Source organism: Lepidochelys olivacea, assembly GCF_965140295.1.
Source record: "Lepidochelys olivacea isolate rLepOli2 genome assembly, chromosome: 10".
NCBI lineage: Eukaryota > Metazoa > Chordata > Testudines > Cheloniidae > Lepidochelys > Lepidochelys olivacea.
This window is the reverse complement of record NC_140420.1, coordinates 68,652,069-68,672,552: the sequence shown is the minus strand read 5'-3', so window position 1 is coordinate 68,672,552 and position 20,484 is coordinate 68,652,069. Positions and strand designations below refer to the sequence as shown.

General features: G+C 41.4%; 1 protein-coding gene across 1 annotated transcript in view; it reads right to left on the bottom strand.

Annotated features, from left to right (window-relative positions):
- The window catches only part of TMC3 (transmembrane channel like 3), a 391,592-nt gene that overhangs the window by 102,845 nt on the left and 268,263 nt on the right, over positions 1-20,484 (bottom strand). Inside the window, exon 4 of the mRNA XM_084640600.1 lies at positions 7,293-7,406. The gene's annotated coding sequence lies outside the window, so the exon portion shown is untranslated. The remainder of the gene's footprint in view (positions 1-7,292; positions 7,407-20,484) is intronic.

Below are 20,484 nucleotides of genomic sequence, written 5' to 3'. Positions count from 1 at the left end.
CAGAAAGGGGAACTACACAAAAATGAAGAAGCTACTTAAATGGAAATTAAAAGGTAGCCACAAGAGTGAAATGCCTACAAGCCACAGGGAAACTTTTAAAAAAGAACATAATAGAGGCTCAAATTAAATGTATATTCCACATTAAAAAAAAGCACAGTGAGAGGACCAGAAAACATGGCTAAACAGCAGAATAAAAGAAGTGGTTAGAGGCAAAAAGGCATTCTTTAAAAATTGGAAGTCAAATCCTAGTGAGGAAAATAGAAAGGAGCATAAACTTTGGCAAGTGATATGTAAAAGTATAATTAGGCAGGCCAAAAAAGAATTTGAAGATGATATTGCTGGACCAGTACATGCTCGTGCATGTTCCCAATATCTGTGCCAAGTGTCCACATATGTTGTGCTGGACGTTGGTATAATGCTGTGTACATGTGTATACCCACACCCACACTGCTACTCTTGTTATGCAATATTAGCTCTCAGGTGTGGTATCCTTGGATTCTCTGCATCACAGGGAGGCCTTCTAGAAATCTGGGGGATGGGGGTGGTACTGTCTCCCGCCTTCAGACATCTGCGGATGGCAGTTCCTGATCATATTTCCCCCTCCAAACTGGGTGGAGCAATGGGATAATGATGTGGTTCTGCTCCTGATCATGGGGCAGATGGTTACTCAGTGTTGCTAAGTGGAATATGGGGAGAACTTTCTGATATGTCAAAGACAGCTACTCTAGCCTCTCTGAAACATTTCAGCACAGGTGAATGTTCCTGCTGTTCCAGGCAAAGTCATGAAGGATAGAATATATGCCCAATGCCCTGCGATGGGACACTAGATAGTGCGATCTGAGTTACTACAGAGAATTCTTTCCTGGGTGTCTGGCTGGTGAGTCTTGCTCACATACTCAGGGTTTAGCTGTTCGCCATATTTGGGGTCGGGAAAGAATTTTCCTGCGGGGTAGATTGGCAGAGGCTCTGGGGGTTTTTCGCCTTCTCTGCAGTGTGGGGCACGGGTCACTTGCTGGAGGATTCTCTGCACCTTGAAGTCTTTAAACCACAAGTTGAGGACTTCAATAGTTCAGACATAGGTCAGCGGTTTGTTACAGGAGTGGGTGGGTGAGATTCTGAGGCCTGCATTGTGCAGGTCAGACTAGATGATCATAATGGTCCCTTCTGACCTTAAAGTCTATGAGTCTATGAATACTCTGACCACACACTGATCAGCAGCTGCAGGTGGTGGGGGGACCTGGTGACTGCTCTTGGAACAGGAGCCATGTTCGTTTGTATTGATCAAAAGAGTGCAACAGAAAGCTGTTCTGATGTGGTCAGCATAGCTCACTACTGCAGAGTTGCCAACTTTCTAATCATACAAAACAGAACACCCTGACCCACCCTTCTCCGAGGCCCCACCCCTGCTTGCTCCCTCCATCTCCCGCTCCCCATCGCTCACTCTTCCCCACCCTCACTCACTTTCATCAGGCTGGGGCAGGGGTTTGGGGTGTGGGAGGGGGTATGGGCTCTGGTCTGTGGCCGGGGATGAGGGGGTTTGGGTGGAGGAGGGGGCTCCAGGCTGGGCCAGGTGGTTGGGGTGCAGAGGGGCTGAGGGCTCCTGCTGGGGCCGGGGATGAGGGGCTTGGGGTGTGGGAGGGGACTCCAGGCTGGGCCAGGGGGTGCTTACCGCGGTTCTGAGGAAGCAGCTGCCAGGTCACTGCAGCCACTAGGTGGAGGTGCAGTCAGGCGGCTCTGCGCAGCGTGCATTACCTTTGCAAGCACAGGCACGGCCCCCCGCAGCTCCCAATGGTCATGGTTCCCAGCCAACAGGAGCTATGGAGCCGGTACTTGGGGCGGGGGCAGTGCACGGAACCTCCTATTCTCTAGCCACCCCAGCACCTAGGGGCTACAGAGACCTGGTAGCTGTTTCCAGGAGCAGTGCGGAGCCAGGGCCGGTAGGGAGCCTGCCTTAGCCCCAGGTCCCCTTTCCCCCACTGACCGGGCTTTTAACAGCCCAGTTGGCAGTGCTGACTGGAGCTGCCAGGGTCCCTTTTCGACCAGGTTGAAAACTGAATGCCTGGCAACTCTACACTACTACCAATGAAAATAGGTGGACAGAGACCTTTATAGATTGGGTAAGGCTCAGGAAGAAGAGGGTCAGTACACTGTGGGAATGAGGGTGGAGGACTATTGAAATGCAAGACCAAGTACATTCTTCTTATCCCTGGACACACCACACACTGGTACTTATTCACACCACGCAGGCACACTAGTTTCCTTGTCCTCTACTCACCTTCAGGCACATGCTCGTGAGGTGTAGATGTGGACAACAGGAGGGTTATGACACAGCCACGGACATGGACATACATATAATCGCTAGTCTAGATGTAGCTTTAGTAGCAGTTGATCTGGTTTGTCATATTTTTTACATTTTACTATTACCTGTTGTATATCCCGCCAGTCTATGCCCTCCATAGTACAGTATTTTGGGTCTTTTGGGTTTTTGTTGTGTTTTCTTTTAATCACAGATCCATTGCTAAGATCTATAAACCAATTTTCTCTTTATCCAGATTTAAGGATGCAGTAGTGAGAGGTCACAAGAAGTCTGCATTTTTTTATGCTCCAAAGAATGGCGTTATCCAAAGCTCACTGAAGCAAAATGAAGTTTTTCCACGGATTTCAAAGGGGTTTGGATCAGGCCTCAAGTTGATGAGGTGCTATAAACTTGTAGTGTGTTGTTATTTTGCTATTATTATTTAGAAAAAAAAGAACCAAAATCAGAATATGAGAAGAGATTACAACCCGCTTATTATACAAAAAAAATCCCTCTGCTAAGAGGCCAACAAACCCAGCAGCATTTTATACCTGCTCATGAAAACCTTGAATTAAAATAGGATCCAAAAAGCCGATTGCTGATTCTGAAGGGGTAACTCCAGATTTATTAACTTGAAGTACCCCAGCTATTAGGTAATATTTTTATAAAAACACTTTCTCCTTCCATAAATAAATGTCTACTTGTAAAAAATGTGCTTAAACAGCACCCACTAGATTTCACAATAGTGCAGCTGAAGGGTAGATATTAAAGTTTGTGTCATATCAGCATTCTGCACCACCTTTTACATCCGTATAGGGGGAAACAAACAAATGAGCAATAGCAGATGAAATTTAGGGGAAAATAATTAAGACTAGAATGTAGGGGGGGAAAAACACTGTCATGCCTTATGGTCCCATTTAAAAAAATAAGATTGTAGTACTAAAAGATTGTAGGAGTTCACATTGTACATTTACAGCCACTGCTTTTGTGCTATACTACAATATATATTTTTGAATCACAATTCTACCCAAAGATGTGAGTCTTGCTTACGCACCAATTTTACGTATCACTTCTGGATCCCATAGTTCCAGCTTAATATTTTTAGGTACATGTTTGCAGGTGGCACTATTAGTACAGAACAATATTGTCTGTACATAATGCTTTTAGAACAGTAGACATAATTGTTTTAAAACCAAGGGCAATTTTTTCAATAGTGGCTAAGTGACTTTGATGTCTAGTCCTATTAGTTTTCAATGGGACTCAGAGGTCCCTTGCACACGTTTGAAAATTTTGCCTCAAAGCCTCCTGGCTCTGACTTTCCACAACATTTAAATCCCATTGGAAAAATGAAACTCCTGACCAATAATTGAAAAATGAATCTGTTGACCCATGAGCACATGAGGCAGAACTTTCTCAGGAGCTGGATGGAGGCTGTGGAATTAAATATCACAAGAGAGAAAAATGACCCCAGACCGTATCACTTTCAGAACTAAAAAGCAAGATTAATTTCTTCATTTATATCTCCCTCAAAATGTGCTTAATTTAAAGCAAAACAAAAAGCCAAAACCTTTCTCTAAATAATCCAAAGAATCTATTTACTCCTACTATGGGGAAAGAAAGAGAGAAAGTTTACGTTTATTTTGATGTTTAAAAGCTAATGAGGCCCTCAGATACTGTGATGGTGGAAGCAGTTTAAGAACCTAGATCAAGGGATAGAGAGAGATCCTTTATAAAGTTATTTCCAAAATTTGTTCTACTTAAGTTATTGTCCTTCTTGTCTGTTTTTCTCAACCTATTGTCTCTGTCACACGTATAGATGGCAAGCTCTTTGGGGCAAATGCTGTCTTTTTTACTATATGTGTCCATAGTATCTAGTAAAACAGTGGCCTCATTGAGGCCTTTGGATGCTACTGCAAGACAATACAAAAATATATGATATTTTTGATGCTCAAGATCAAGTTATCAGCCCTGACCTTGGATTTTGTACACCTACTTTATTCAGGCAACCAACTGCATCCACAAAGAGGGCAATGCAGCCATTGTATATGCACAGACATCGATTTCGTTACTCAACTCAAGCAGCTGAATGCCCACTACTCTTGGGGGAATTCTGCGCCACTGCGTGCATGCATAATTAATGAGCCTCACATATTTTTTTATTTTTTTCGCAGAAGAAAGCTTCTGCTGAAAAGTTGCTGCAGGCCCACCAGAGGGCACTGTGGTGATAGAACACAGCAGCAGCTCCCAGCCAGCTAGGGAAGAGAAAGAGCCTGCAGAGCCTTCTTTGCATTGGGTCAGGTCAGGAGACATGGGCTATGGGGAGACAGACAGTGTAGAGTGCTGGGGAGGACAGACTAGGGCAGGGGCTGAATGGGAGTCGAGGTACAAGGCCACATAGTGATGGGGGAGGGGGTGCAGCGCTACATAGGGACAGAGGGTGTCTGAGGGGGGGCACAGAGACATATGGGGATGGGTAGGGGGTGCAGGGCCACATGGGGATGGGGGAAGTGGATGTCTGAGTGGGGGGTGGAGGGACACATGTGCCTGACTGAATGGGAGAGGCTGGGGTCAGCCAGGGTCTGCATGGGGGAAGCTCCCTAACAGTCCCTCCCCGCTTCCCAAAAAAAACCTCTTCCATACTTCTCCCACGCATACCCAACAACCTTCCAAGTTCACACCCAGGCTCCTTCCCAGCAATTATTTTCCTCTCCCTCAGCTTCAAGTGACTCCCCACAGCCTTTGAACTGCTTCTAGTAGGTGCGAGAAATATGGTTCTGTATTGTAGCTTAAATGAATTATTACTCAGAGTTCTGTATTAATATGCCAAGTAAGGAATCTATTTGTCAAAAAACATTTTCTGCATCTTTTTTGTTGTCTGTATTGTTATAGACCTACTTGCTGACAGGTATTTTGAAATAAATGACCAAAAATAATTGAAACTGGAGTGACTGTATTGTGCTATTTTGACAAATAAAATATGCAGAATTTTGCAGAATCTGAAAATATTGTGAGCAGAATTTTGAATGTTTTTGGCGCAGAATTCTCCCAGGAGTAGTGCCAACAAGCCTGGCATGCATATACAAAGCCAGGCTATGCACACAAAAAACGTGTTGGTACCATCAACTATGCACACAACATAGGAAGAAAACTTGAGTCTTGCTTAAAAAATTAACATCAAATAATATCCAACAGAAAATACTGGCCAGAGCAAGACGGAAAGTATTAACAGCAGAACACTTCTCATTCAATGGTAGTTGCAAAAGGGGAGGAACAGATCCCTAAACAAACTACTGACATTTTTCCAACTCCAGTTAGAAAACTGTCAGATTTTAGGTGGTTGTCTCGCTCAACATTTTGCTTTCTTCAATAAGAGAAGTTCTGGTTGATTCAGTGTCAAACCGTACTGCTTTTCTATAGGCATAAGTATGGTTATCAATGATCATCATAAAGCCTAAGGGCCCTAGTCATAGACCAGACCCCATTGTATTAGGCACTGTACAAACAAAAAGATGGTCCCTGCCCCAAGTTGCTTAAAAACCAAGTATAAGACGAGACAACGGATGGATACAGACAGATAGATGAGTACAACTAACAATGAGACAATACTGGTCAGCATGGTAGACAGCAGTCTCTTCACATGAACAGCCTGCCAGCTGTCAAGTCATGTCAGGCAACAGCACCTGCCAGTCCATATGTCAGCTATCACTGCCACAACGTTATAGTCTATCATTTGGTCTCTTAGGGGAAGTATGGAAAAGTATTGTATGGGGTTAATTTTCACTTTCACCTTCTTGTCTCATTGAAAAGGAATAGGCTAAGGCATCTCTTTGTTAAACAGAACTTTGAGGCAGTAGTTGAAATGTCACAACAAAAAATCCTGAAAATGAAAGAGATGCAACAAAGCCTAGTAGTTTTAGAAGATGACGGTTTAGATCATTCTTTTAAGATGTTCTTTTACATTGTATTTCTGATTACTTTACAAACCGTGTAAAACACTGGGGGGTGCAATTTTGCCTCCAAACACAACCGTGTAACCCCACTGACTTCAATGGTTTTCAAATTAAGAAAATTGGAAAGCTTTTCATTATCACTGGGTTTGTAAGGCTACCACTGAGGGGACCGAGGGTGTCTGAGTGGTGGCACAGAGACACATGGGGATGGGGAGGTTGTTCAATTGTGGTGTAGACATTCAGGGTCGGGATGGAGCCCAGACTCTAGGACCCTGTGACACGGGAGGGTCCCAGAGCTCAGGCTGCAGCACGATCCTGAACATCCATAATCAGCCCCTTAGTCCAAGTCCAACTCAGTTGGTACAGGCCAGCCACGGGTGTCTAACTGCATGCAGTGCAGACATACCCTAACAGGCCAGCCAGAGCCCTACGCTGCTGTATTACTACTGGCTGTGAGCCAGGTACTTGTGAGAGATGGATGGCCATTGCTCAAAAGCAAGAGTGCCAGCAGTTGAGTCATTCTGCCTCCATCTCTGTGTGCATGCACTTTTATGTTACAAAAGCACAGGGCCCCTTCCAAAGTTATTCAGCTACTAAACCGAAAGGAAGAAGCTGGGCAATGGAAGAGGGAGTGGAATGCTGTAAAACCAAACGCTCAATGGAGTTTTAAACCTGGGGTTATTAACTTTATTTCAGAATCTTGTAACTGAATACCTAGATACCAACCATGTGGCTCATATAAAACGTCTGAATCCATCTGAACAGGGACTAGCTGTTAGTCTGTGAGACAAAATAATTAATGGAATAACCTGATCCTCTTCTACCACTCATTTCATTTCTTTCAGAATGTCAGTTATAGTGACTCATGAGCGCAGTGTCAAACTACCGTGGCAGTGTATTATTATGGAAACATCCACCTAATTGTTTTAAGATCAAACCTTCCTGAAAATGGCTATTGTTTAAACAGTGATTTATAAATGGACCTGGAGTAATCAGCAACTCCAGGCAACACCAAGTCATTGATCACCCCGAATCCATTCACATACCTTTGACACACACTGATGTGCTGCTGGATGGGTTTTGTGTACAAATTCCTTCCCTCCTGAATGGAAATTCAGACCTGTTCAAGTGTACGATAGTCTTTCATCATAGTGGCTGACCTACAAAGATATTGTGATGATGAAAAACATTCACATAGAACCTAAAGCAACCTGGAATCAGGATTTTTAATGAATGTGAGGATCCACTCAGACATGCAATGGTGAATTCTGTTTGACTTGCACTCACCAGTCCTTTCTCTTGGCAAATACTCCACCGACCTTTAGGCTCAAACTCTGACACTTATCAGTAGATATCTTTGGGAGGCTGGGATCCCTGTTTCCACTCCCTGCTAAGAACAGATGACACCCACCTGCTTGGGTTCTTCAGGGGATGCTGGGTGGCTCAGTCAACTCTTGGGAGGGCCAGGAGAAAGGACCACCCAATCATCACAAAGGGCTTTCAGGGAGACAAGAGCACCTTAATTTGCTCCCAATGGGCAGTGGGAGTGAAAAACTAGTCAAGCTCAAATGGTGTCAATAATCACAGGAAGGTAGAATCTCATCCTTTGCATTGGATAGGTAGCAAAGTAGGGTTTTCTTGCTAACACATATTAGCGAGAATAATCCTAGACTCTTACCTCCTTGAAGACTCTTAACGACTGAAAGAGACAGTTGCAGTAGCCTATCTGGAAGCCTCATTAAAAGTCTGCTGAGACACGGAGCAAGTAGCAGGGGCCACCTCAGTACCTAAAGAGAGCCATAGAGAAGGCAATCCAGCCCGAACAGGGAGCTGAATCCTGCTACAAAGCTTGAAAGTTAAGGAGCAGGAGGAGAGGTTTAGGTAAAATGAGATGTGCTGGAAGGCTGATTTCCCGGTGAACTTGGAGAGCCTGGCCTGGTACTAATGCCTGCAAACAGACCTTGCTAGGGTCAGTACGTGTACCTCCCAGAAACCAAGCCATGCGGGCCTTGCTCAGTCCTGTAAGTGATTTAACCTAATGCCTATAACAGTTATTGGAGATTCTTCTAGAGCGCTAACATGGTGGGCTTTTCTATTTATTGTTATTTTAACAGTGAGCTTGCAATTGACAGCACTGCCTTTGAAATTCTAAATAGTACATTATTGTGCACAAACCTATGAATGGGTTTCTTCACACGGGTTCACGCAAACAACCTCACCATTGATCAGTAAGATTAAGCTGGGCATCTTGCTGATGTAATATGTAATAAGATGGAAAACACATACTCGTTTAGGTTGCAATTTAGAGCTATCTTCCATTAGCTGATGGGAAGAAGGAATGAGAGAGGTTTAGCTGCAAGTGACTAGAAGGCATCAGTCAAAAAGAAGGCAAATTTAGTAGAGCTACACAAAGATGAATGCACAACCACTGAGCACTCATGAACAGTCCTGGATTGACAGCTCTGCAGGCTGTGATTTGCATTTATACACAGAACAGACCGAGCAGGCAGCAGTGCCATGCCCTACACTGGCCCTGATTGGGATAGATCACTTGGAGGAGTAAGAGGTTCAGGCCTTGTCTGCAGACAAAACGTTAACTAAAATCAGGTTTCAAAAGCAATTAAGCTAAGCCGGAGCAAACCCTTGCATGTGTTTACATCTGGCTTATATTCATTTAGCTTTTGTCATTGTTACCAAAATAACAGTAAACCAAGGGATGATTTAATCTCAAAGTGTGCGTCGACCTTCCTTCAGTGTACAACTGGTTTATATCAATTTAGCTTAATTTGGTAATTGACTGATTTAAACTAAATCAAGATCAACCAGATTTAAGATATAACTCTAAAAGTAAAGAGATTTAAGTATATCTATGGTGCACTGGTTTAACTAAGTAGATTTAAAACCTGATTTTAGTTGAAGTGGTGCAACTTTTGCATACACACAAGACCTAAGTGTCTGCGGTTCTTCTAGCCCAAAAGTAGCCTGGTTCAAGGGGTGGGCCAAATGGTCAGACGGTCACTGCACCAGTTTGCCTTCTAGTTTCCCACTGTTACCAGGACTTAGAGAATTCAAACAGCAGTCTAAAAAAAACAAAACACAACAAAAAACCCACCCAAAACAACCCACACGGACAACTCCTCCATAACTTCTTTCATATACTGGTTTTGTAAGCCTACACATAGGATCAAGCTACATCAAGCAAAGCTGGCGAGTCACACACTATATTCATTTCATCAATGATATGTGGCCCACTTGTCCGATGGAAGATTAAATGGGTATAAATATACATCAGGCAATTTTTCAGTCTGACACCTCTGCCATGACTTAACCCAAAACATAGAATATCAGCTATCAGGAAATATATGCCCTTTAATAATATAAATCCTTTGAAAAGTCTTCAGTGTACTTCAGATACAGCAGGAATTTCAGCAATAATTTCATGTTTGGCTTGGTCCTCATTCTCATAGTCCCTGGACTTATATTATCAGAGAATGGTGTCAAAGTTGAACATGCTGTAGAAGATAGTGCCTGACTGCATACATATACTGTGATTTGTACTCTGCTTATATGTGCTCTGCACAGTTAATCATCTGTATGTTAGATAGCGAGAAAAATATAGGTAAGCTTAATGCCTGCAGATTCTTCAGTCTGCAGTAGAAAGAAAATATCTTGCCAAGACATCTGAAACAGGGGATGTTAGTTCACTAGAATTCTATTATTATATCCTTAAGTGATTCCCGGAGCAGCAGAGAACCATGAAAAATTATAATAGGCAAAGCAGATGTTGCCCTGACATCCACTCACTGATATCTTGAGAGCCAGTTTTGTTACAGCCCACCTATTTGCCGTGGTTTCTCAGGAGATGGGTTCTGATAAGCCATTTTTATGCCAGGAGTGGGTGTTTATCAGGTATCTGAACTGTCCACTTGAACTGGATATTAAATCATATTAGGTACTGCTAAAGAGCTTGAGTCAGTGAAATGTTTCATTAATATGAATAGGAGTTGTTGACAAGCTTGAGTGTATGTTTTAAGGGTGGAACTGATCAAGCTCTCCTTTGCCTCATAATATTTTGATGTGCCTTTACACAGGAGAAAGACCTGAGAAAAGAGAAAACTCTTAATCCTAAGGGACATCTGCCTCTAGCAATTTCTTTCTTTCCTTCCCTCTGGGGAAAAGCAGAAGAGTGCCAGTAATTACTTAGGTAACTGGCCCCTGCTGGCTATTTTTATACACCACCCTCTCCACCATTCCCCCCGAAAAGTAGCACTTGTCAGCACTCAAATTATCATGAATAGCACTGACCTTTAATATATGTGTGTGGCAGCAGTGTGGTGGGAATGCCATTGCTCTTAGAAGGGGACTAGCAGCTGAACCTGGAGTTTACCATACCATTTTTTAAAAGCTAACCCGCTAGGATTTAAAAACAAAAACCTATTGCCCCATCTTGCTGGCCATTATTAAATTACTGTTCTCAGCAGAAAGCTGCACTGATGGATGGATGGCATAAGCATGATCACACCTATTACTTCTGCAGTACCAACCTCAGTCCTACCAGTGTCAGAGCATAGTGCATCATGCAAGCAGACATTTCTGCAGCATGGTCTTTGGTGGTGAACTCAATGAACAGTGAAACTGACGTACTAGGCATACTTGACAAGCCTCCCTGCAAAGCCATGGGACACCACCTATGTTTTAATGACAGGCCATTGCCCAAAATCCCACAACTAGAAAGAACATGATAAGGGCTTGTCAGCGATAGTGTTTAGATGTTTAAAAAGATTAGGGTTCCTAATGTTGGTTGTGTAGCAGCCAAAGACCAATCATTTTTATTTCAAGGACTGACCAAAAGAATGGAGAATGAAGAGTGGGAAGCCCAGAATGCAATATGCAGAGATGAAACGGTGACACAGAATTACCTGCTCAGACACACAGCAAAAAATATCTAGATTTATAGATTATATAGATGTAAGTGGGGTCACGGGGATGAGGATGGACCCCCAATCTAAAGCCCTGGGCAGAACTGCAGACCAGACTCCACACAACTACTTTGTGCTATTGCCCACGCTATAGTAATAGATTATGAGAAATTCTTCCCCTAACCATTTCCACTGTCACTCTCTGGCCAGCTGGCACAGAGAAACCCTCCACAGTGCACAGCTGATGCAGAGAAATCCCTCCATAGCCCACTGTAGAACTTAAGTGATGCAACGGGCTTCACCCCAAGAATAAAATACTGTACAAAACCCCTGTGTTAAGAGAACATTAAATTTGCCTGGATAAAGCACTTGAAAGTCAAGAAATGCATGTGCAACCTTAACTTTGCCCCAAAGAACCTTTGGCTCACTATACACACCTACAGTACCGTTTTCAGTCTGTTACTGAGCTAGGAAGGCATAGTGCAGCTTTCCTAGTTGTGCACTTTACAACCTTAGTAGAAAACCCTGCAAAATATATTGCACATGTGCAACATGCAGTTTTCAAAGTGCAAATCAAAACCAATTTTCACTAATCACTCAAAGACACTACTTCACAATGAGGGCTATTTCCAGGCCAAACGTCTTGCTCTTTTAGTTGTCAAGCTGATCATAACGAAGTCAAATAGTTTGTTATTTTTTTTCTTTTTAAACAACATTGGTGTGTTTCGCCTTTCCACCCTCGCTCCTATACTCAAAAATAGCTGGGCTGTTTTTGCTCAAACTTTCAAAATAAAATTTATTTTCAGACAGAAAATAAAGCTGGTTAATTTTAACTCAAAAGGCCCAAATTACAGAAAGTTGAAATCTGGGACTAGCATGAAAACTGTCGTGACACCTTAATTATACTGGGTGCTGCCATTTATGTTCTAGTCCGTACTCAGTGTTCTCATTTACAAACCACTTAGGGACGAGTCCAGCAAGAAGATGAGTGCTTCCAACTTGGTGTTGAATGCCCTCAAAGCTCATTTGTATCTGAAAGGTATTTTTAAGTTGGAGGATTGTGGCTTGTACAAGACGCAAACAAAATATTTGTATTTAACAGTAATATTCTGGTTTTGTTGGAGTTCAAATAAATTTGACCACCAATTTAAAAATGTATCATTTGCTGTTTGATATTATATGAAATATTTCATTGGTTCCAAAAAATTAATCCTACTCTGAACAAAGCTTTTACACTGGTTTTGCAGGAGCATGTGACATGCTCCCATCAAACACATGAACAAACAGGAAAGCACAGATTTATTTTGAACTGTGTTTTTCTTCTATAAATTAAAAGGCTATTCCCCTCTTACATGTCATGTGTATTTAATTTCATGCTATAGGGTAATCCAGTGAGAATATGGAGAGTGCCAAAAAATACTTTTCCCATTCCTTTTATTTCCTTAGGCAAATATAAAGAATTAGAGGCAGAGAAAAGATGAAAAAGGGGAAGGCCAAGGGAAATACTGAGGTCCAAGAAAGTAAGACAGACCAGTCTAAACAAGGATTTTTCCTGGCATATGCAAGAAGCAATGATTATTTATAACAGGGAAAGGCATCTGTCTTTGATTATGATTTCATGTATACTGTTGACTGTGGTGAACTTAATGTGTGCCAGAGAAGACTGTCATCCGACAGTATGAAATTCCAGTGAAACAAATTAATCTCTCTCTCTCAGGGAGAGCATTCTGCCTTCCACTAACTGAAGGACATTACAGAAGGAATTTTGTGCCAGGAAAAATAAAAGTATAGGCTATTATGAAATACAGAAAAATCAGATTTAACTTATGAACAAAGAATAGCAATCAAAGCATATTTTAAACGTGTATTGGGATTCTTGGAAGTATATAGTTTCATCGTCTTATCTTTTAAATCAAGACTAAGCTTTGCAAGAAATAATTTAAAAATAGTGAATTCTTACCTCCATTTTTGTGTCGCCTTAATGGAAGTAGCCTTTCAGTTTGTGTTACATGAGAAACATATAGCTGTTAAGCCATTGGCAACAGAAGAATATTTATGAACTCATGAAGACACCAGATAAGAAAAGCACATGGAAGTGTGCGAGATACCATATACAAGTCTGTGGAGCAAACAGACAGAATTTCTTTTAACCCTGTTTTATCTTGTAACAAGATATTTCAGCCTAACAACCTATTAAACTGGCATGCAAAATATTAAACCAATTGAATCCGGTGACTCCATGTATTATCTTCCCTTTCAGTGCAAACCAGAAACACCTGACTCTACCCAGCCAAGCCAGCTCACGAGAACCAAAGATAATGGCAACTAAAGGTACCTCGTGAGCAAAGGATTTTTTCATAATACAGAATCTGTGGCATTGCAATGCTGTGCCTCTTGAAAAACTAGAACATTATATGCTATAATGAGAGCAGAAAGAACCAACAAGATCAGTGATGTACAGCACAACTGCTCCAAAGCATCTGAAGAAGAACTCAGTGTAAGCTCAAAAGATTGTCTCCCTCACCAACAGAAGTTGGTCCAGTAAAAGATATTACCTCACCCACCTTGTCTCTCTAAAGCATTTGTCTCTGTTCCCAGGGCTGGGGAAGAGAAACAGTTTTCAATTAGCCATTCTGGACACTTCATCCCTATCTGAATTCAAATAAATAAAGTGTGACTGTCTACAGGGTTTCCTTCTATTGCAAGAATGCTACTGCTTTCATTCCCTGCATGAAGTTTCACTTGCTCATCTCTGCACCCTACACTGACAGCAGACCTTAAACATTAGCTACAATTACTGTCTAGTTCTGGCCTTTTAAAAAATAACGATCAATTGCCCCACAAAAGACATTTTCTGATTTGATGGACAAGCTACAGCTCAGAATGTTCTGAAGTCTGCACAGCCTGTCAGGAGGCAAGGAGCTGACAGCATCTGTTGACACATTTCTTCACAGTAGTGTGCAGGCTTGCAGATTTGATTTTAAAATATTCTGCATTTGAATGTTGCTGAGTGATAGCATGTCAGAGGCATTGAAACTCCAGCCTATCAGTTTCCCATCAACTTGAACAAATTAGAAATCAAGGAATCTAGATGAGTTGGGTTGGTTTTTTTTTTTTTAGTGTGGTGGTAGAGTAATTATTTAAGTTTATCCACTGGATCAGAATACTGTCCAAGAAAAGCTATTATGCTGATGGAGTGGCTCCATCTGGTAATGAATAATATCAATACTCCAAAATCACATCAAACTCATTTTCTCAGCGTAAAAGCAGCTACTATTTTACCCTCTCATACACTTCATTAACAAATCAGAGCCTAAATCCCACCCCCCACAATATAAATATGGCCACAGACAGCCACTTGTCCTTCTTTAAACAGCAATTGGGAGCATCCGACCTGAGCTTGTATTGTTGAAGGCAGTGGGATTTTTGCCATTCCACTTCAATGGGAGCAGGCTCAGGCTCATAGTTAAAATAATAATAATGAATGAATGATAAAAATGTCTCTCAGGCAGTCCAAGTTAGCAGAGAGGGCTATCACACTTTTTTATGTACCTGACACTCTGCTGAGAAATTACTATTACGGCATGAACTCACTGAGGGCAAGAGTCGTAAAAGAAAATGTCAAACTGAATTCCAACTACTCTCTACCTCCCACCTTGCCCCCCTCTTTATCTGGATCCTTAACTCCTTTGAATTGATTTACCAATCACATTCCTTCACCGTTGCCAACATTTCTGTCTTTCAGAAACTGCACGTGGAGAAAGGATTTTCTTACAATGTTCCTAAGTGAGAGTCCCCACGGTTTGTAAATACCGATGCCAAGATTTTCAAAAGTGACTAGTGCTTTCGGGTGAACATTTTAAAGAGGCCTGATTTTTAGAGAGCAGGAACTCAGCACTTTCTGAAACATCAGGTCCACTTAATTCTCAGTGTGAACACACAAAAGCTGAGTCACTTTTGAAAATCTTGGCCATATTCTTTAAAATATTAACTGCATCTGTTTAGCTTTTCATATTTTCCAGATCTCTTGGTTCCCATTCTCACTTCCTCCTTGGTTTTTTGGTGAAAGAAGGCACTAAGCTAATCATTCTTCTACTTCCCTCCTCAGCATGAAATCCTTAGAATGGGACCCTATACTAATTTTTTGGAAGACCCCACTCTGAACAATTTTGCCCATTTCAGAATCTGAGTGGATGCATACTCCCAGAGGACACTGATTTGAGTGCAAAGGCAGCAAGCCCTGGCATCTTGTACAGCAACGAACTAAAACACAGCTCCAGTTGTCCCATGAGTTAGTAGATTGTTACATACTTGTACATGTGGGAAAGCCAAACACATAGCTTCCAGATCTAAAGCCTGGAGCTATCATTGACTGAGCAAATTAGAGACGAGATGCTTAGGGTCTAAGGAAAGAGAAGGGTTTAGCACTGCAAGAATATCTTTCTAGATGCCAAATTACAATGGCTGTTGAAAAAGGGGAAAATAGTAACATTATCAAGGGCAACCCAGTGTAACAGATCTGCTATGAAAGATTTCTTTTGCATTTTCTTTGGCTCATTTATTCCTTTATTCCATTTGTAATGTATTAAATACAAAAGCATCTAAATCTCATTAAGGTAATGACAAAACCTAGGAAGTTAAAAGTTAAGAGCTGGGGAGGATGGGTTACGCCTAAGCCTTTTCACCTTTAGAGTCCTGGGTTCAATCTTGTCTTAGGTCACTGAGAGAAACAAGCTAGGTGGTCTCACTCCTAAAACTCTAGTGAACGTCTGTCCTTATTCCAGAACCACACGACTTAGGAAGAATAGTAGTCTTTGCTGGAGAAAGATCCAAGCCTGGAATAATGAGGGCATTGCAGGTCAGGACTATGAGGACGACGGAAAAAAACTAAATGCCTTTCACAAACACTTTCCTGCAACACACCCAGCAATGGATGGTGCCATTAGGCACTCACTTACATGAGCACTGAAACTGCTTACACAGCTTGAACATAGTAAAAGTTACAAGAGATGTGCCACACTTCATATCTGTTCAGTTTTCATCACACAGCATTTTCTAGGTGTCGCCAAGATATTTTAGTAAATAACCTGATTGGGAAAGGTTGATACCTCTGGAAACCAAGGTCCTCTCTTTATGCTTCCTCACACTACCCTGCTAATGAACCCTAACCTTGACATGAAGGGAACATGCCAAGGGCTAAGAAGTATTTCGGTCTCAACTCCCTGCTTGGCCTCTGGACTAAGACCATCAACAGGGTGCTGATTAATGGCAACTGTAATGGCAGGTTTATTTTGTGACTATGACACCTACTCAACAGTAGATTCTAAGGCCAGAAGGGACCACTGTAATCATCTAGTCCAACTTTCTATATATCACAGGCCATAGAACTTCCCCAAAATAATTCCTAGAGCAGATCTTTCAGAGAAACAGCCAATCCTAACATAAAAAGTGGTCAGTGATGGAGAATCCACCGAGACCAACTGAAAACAAATCACAAACTCATTTCTCATACATCACATCCGTAAGATGGCTATGCTTGCAGTCACTACTAACCTATCCTATGTTAGAGCTTACGACCTAGAGGTAACTTGTCTCCAAAGAAATTCAATGCCTTCAACTGCTTGTCCTCCATGCAACTTTTCATAAACAGAGACCATCGTCGCAGTCCATCTCTCACAACCAGAGATCATGCTGTTGGTTCACACCAATATTATCGACTTCACGCCAAAAAAGAAGGGGGCAATGTTCTCTCCTTATTAACTGTTAAATGTAATTAATTGTAGCAGTCCCTTTCAGTTTTCTTCAGCATAATGTGTATCATTCAGCGTGAGGCATGATTGAATTTCCAAGTGGAATTTCCCAGATTCAAAGGTTCTAATCACTTGGAGTCATTCCAATACTGAAGGAAATATGGTTTGAATGTGATCTTTAGTTAAAAACTGATGTACATTCTTCATCACGTGAACTCAATCATCCAATGTATTATACATCTATTTTAATACAGGTATTTATCAAATGGACTAGATTGTAACACCTCTGATCAATTGTTAAACTACAATCTGTTTACTCAATCATTTGCATTTCAGCCCATCCATTGTGCTTAAAAAAAAACTACTTTCAAAATGTTGTTTGCAAAACTATTTCTAAATCCTGATCCCATTCAAAACAAAAGATAAAACTTCAGTTATCTTTTATTGTAGCAGGAACTGGTCCTTTGGTCCAGAGGAACTCAAAAATATCTCTGTCATTTTTCATTTGGTTTAAGGCAGACTTTGCACAAGGTATATGCAAGGGACATAAGATCTCAGCACCAAAACCAAAGCTGGTTTCAGGTGTAGAAACATAAAATAAGCATCTGAAGCCACACATACCCCTTTTTTCTTTAAACATGCACAAATTTAAAATGACCAAATGGGTTTTTAGAAAAAATATTCCAGACAGGCTTTATATGGTAAATTTTGAGCTTGTGTGAATTTTTATGACTGATTTATAAACCCCTACAAATTAGGGCTTGTAATGGAAAGAGTGACATAACTTCAGCAACATTTCAGTTTCATCAATACCATAATGAGCTTTAATTATGTAGTTATTTCACACTTCGACTGATTTGCAGATTCTAGATTTGCACATGTTTTTCATGACTCTAGTTGCATTCATAAAGACAAATACATGTTAGGAATTACTAAATTTTCAGAATTCTTGTCTGAGTCAAAAAGTTATTTTCCTGCAAGATTATGACTGCTCTTGCCAGCAAATTATGACAGATGTGAACAGGTTCAGTCCTGGAGTTTCTGGAACTCTTCTTTTAACAGGAAGGGCCCCCTGAGACCTGATGTAGTTTTCCACTAAGACCAAGAATCGTTGAGACTGCTAGGATTGCAATTGATATTACTGCAAATTGGAAATAAATAGGTGATTTCTGAACCTAAACTTTGGGTTTCTAGTAAATGAAGAATAAGGAGGCAATGCTATTAGGTAGGTCTAGGACATGCAAGGCCTAAAGACTGCAGATAATATCTAATATCTAATAAATCTAATAAATAATAGATTTAATATCTAGTTATAAACTTTCTTTGGAAATCGTTAGTTATTTTGCTTCGATTAAAATTTGCTGTAGTTTTTGCAAAGCAAATAATTAGATTTGAACACAATCATGTTGTGTAGCCACATGAAAATAAATTATATTTTCTGCTTGCATTTCAGTTGCAGATTTAATTGATGTAACAGTGCAGAAAACGGAGACAAAATTTTATTTCTTCTGCCTTTTAATTGCCATCTGCTAACATAAGATTACATTTCTTAAAGTGACTGGGTCTACCTGCCAGCTGAATTTTTCGCCCGACTTCCTCGAGCTCTGGCAGCTGCCTTCGTTATTGGTGAAAATGGCATGGCAAAGCTAGCATGAAAAAATGAGGGTAAGCACCTGTCACTTCATTTTTCTGCAAAGAAACAAAGAAAACACATTAAACTCAATGCTCTGTGCAGTCTATACTCAGTGACAATTTGCTGCGAAATAGACTAAAGCATCAGTTTGTTCCTGAATACAATAACAAGCCTGACATATAAAAGCACTTCTAGCAACCTGCATATTTATTTATGATAAACAGAAAAGATAAATCTTGAGTAAACAATGTGAAAGAAGGACAAAATTACACATGAGCGATCTCACCCAAGATCGCTAACTTTCTTTTGCACCCAGGATCAGCTCCTAACATGGACCTTTTTGGAAAAAGAGAGTCATCAGCAAATTTCACCTAGAAGCCAGTATTAGAGACAAGCCTCTTAACTAATTATTGTTTGTGAATTATTGTTCGTGAGGCTTCCTTTTGGGCCTCCACTCAGAAAGGTTCTAAACACATGCCTAATTTTAATCATGTAAGTAGTCTCACTGAAGTAATGGGATTATTCATGTGCTTAAGCACCTTGTTGAATTGAGGCCTTGATCTCTATAATGGGGAGCCAAGAGTTGGTGCATTTTAAGCAGAAAGATGGTGTAAAGGTGACCACCTCACTGGAATCAGATGGTTCTCCTGGAGCTTAGTGTGCATCTTTGAAATCTGCCAGGCATAGTGTGAAGACAGGGAGAACATGTCCCTAAGAGGTCAGAGAGTGGAGAACCAGGGGAGAGAGAGAGCAAGAAGAAGGACCAAGCAAATAATAATCATTTCTCTCCCCACACATATTCTGATATAGTTCAAAAATAAAAATGGTGAAGTACCTTAGTGTATCCTCAAGGTGTTTAAAACTATCAGCTGCCTAAAACTATGTTATTGCAGTGCTAATGTTGCACACAGAGTAAAACAAAGACAGAAGAAATGCAAAAAGAAAAGCAGTACTAGTGGCACCTTAGAGACTAACCAATTTATTTGAACATAAGCTTTCGTGAGCTACAGCTCACTTCATCGGATGCAACTTCAGAGGAAATGCAAACATCAAGCCTCCGACAGTGACCTCACCTGGACCACATGTGTGGTATTTTCTATTAAAGTCTTTCCGGCTAAGTGTTAAATCAGAAAAGTCCTGCTGATCCATAATGTGCACAGGAGAATAGCTTTGTCTACACTGGGGAATTTATTAAAAAAATCCCACTGGTTTTAAAACCACTAGGAACTATAGGGTATGTAGGCTAATGTAGTGCCCATCTTTAAAAAAGGGAAGAAGGAGGATCCTGGGAACTACAGGCCAGGCAGCCTCACCTCAGTCCCTGGAAAAATCATGGAGCAGGTCCTCAAAGAATCAATCCTGAAGCACTTGCATGAGAGGAAAGTGATCAGGAACAGCCAGCATGGATTCACCAAGGGAAGGTCATGCCTGACTAATCTAATCGTCTTTTATGATGAGATTACTGGTTCTGTGGATGAAGGGAAAGCAGTGGATGTATTGTTTCTTGACTTTAGCAAAGCTTTTGACACGGTCTCCCACAGTATTCTTGTCAGCAAGTTAAGGAAGTATGGGCTGAATGAATGCACTATAAGGTGGGTAGAAAGCTGGCTAGATTGTCGGGCTCAACGGGTAGTGATCAATGGCTCCATGTCTAGTTGGCAGCCGGTATCAAGTGGAGTGCCCCAAGGGTCGGTCCTGGGGCCGGTTTTGTTCAATATCTTCATTTATGATCTGGAGGATGGTGTGGATTGCACTCTCAGCAAATTTGCGGATGATACTAAACTGGGAGGAGTGGTAGATACGCTGGAGGGGAGGGATAGGATACAGAAGGACCTAGACAAATTGGAGGATTGGGCCAAAAGAAATCTGATGAGGTTCAATAAGGATAAGTGCAGGGTCCTGCACTTAGGATGGAAGAATCCAATGCACCGCTACA